A 1,027-nucleotide genomic window follows, 5' to 3' on the forward strand; every position below is an offset into this window, starting at 1 on the left:
CGCCGCCAGACGTTTATTTGAGAATCACAGGCAGGTTGAGTTATACCTCGCCGGCTTCCCTGCGTGTAAGCCAGACTGATTCCCGCACATTATTTTCTCCCCAGAGGTGACTGCAGTCTGACAGCACTCTTTCCCCCTCTGCATCATATTTTTCACTTTTCTTGCAAATACCTTGAATTATTTGTTTCTAAGTTTACCCCCCCCCCCCCCCCCCCGCTCCTCTGCTCTCTCTCTCCGTCTCTCGGAGGAGAGGGCGTGTCATCAGGCGTTTTACAGCAGCTGGCTGCAGGACAGGTGGAGCTGTGTTTGGACACGGAGCGAGAGGCCGACATGAATTATAAATACCATGAATACAAAACCTGCTCTACAGCGCAGAGATCTACCTGTCTGTCTGTCCACCTGTCTGTCTGTCCACCTGCCTGAGATCTACCTGTCTGTCTGTCCACCTGCCTGAGATCTACCTGTCTGTCTGTCCAGCTGTCTGAGATCTACCTGTCTGTCTGTCCACCTGCCTGAGATCTACCTGTCTGTCTGTCCAGCTGTCTGAGATCTACCTGTCTGTCTGTCCACCTGCCTGAGATCTACCTGTCTGTCTGTCCAGCTGTCTGAGATCTACCTGTCTGTCTGTCCACCTGTCTGAGATCTACCTGTCTGTCTGTCCACCTGTCTGAGATCCACCTGTCTGTCTGTCCACCTGTCTGAGATCTACCTGTCTGTCTGTCCACCTGTCTGTCTGTCCACCTGTCTGTCTGTCCACCTGTCTGTCTCCCTGCATGTCTAACCTGCTTTACTCTCTGCATATTTACCTGTCTGTCTGTCCACCTGTCTGTCCACCTGTCTGAGATCTACCTGTCTGTCTGTCCACCTGTCTGTCTGTCCACCTGTCTGAGATCTACCTGTCTGTCTGTCCACCTGTCTGTCTGTCCACCTGTCTGAGATCTACCTGTCTGTCTGTCCACCTGTCTGTCTGTCCACCTGTCTGAGATCTACCTGTCTGTCTGTCCACCTGTCTGTCTGTCCACCTGTC

At 52.6% G+C, this 1,027-nt stretch overlaps 1 protein-coding gene across 1 annotated transcript in view; it reads right to left on the reverse strand.

Moving 5' to 3' along the window:
• ttc16 (tetratricopeptide repeat domain 16) overlaps positions 1-1,027 on the reverse strand; it is a 37,707-nt gene that overhangs the window by 11,753 nt on the left and 24,927 nt on the right. The gene's annotated exons all lie outside the window — the stretch shown is intronic.

The sequence above is a fragment of the Seriola lalandi genome, unplaced genomic scaffold, assembly GCF_002814215.2.
Source record: "Seriola lalandi dorsalis isolate HSWRI2012SDOR001 ecotype SW California unplaced genomic scaffold, Sedor1 jcf7180002054955, whole genome shotgun sequence".
NCBI lineage: Eukaryota > Metazoa > Chordata > Actinopteri > Carangiformes > Carangidae > Seriola > Seriola lalandi.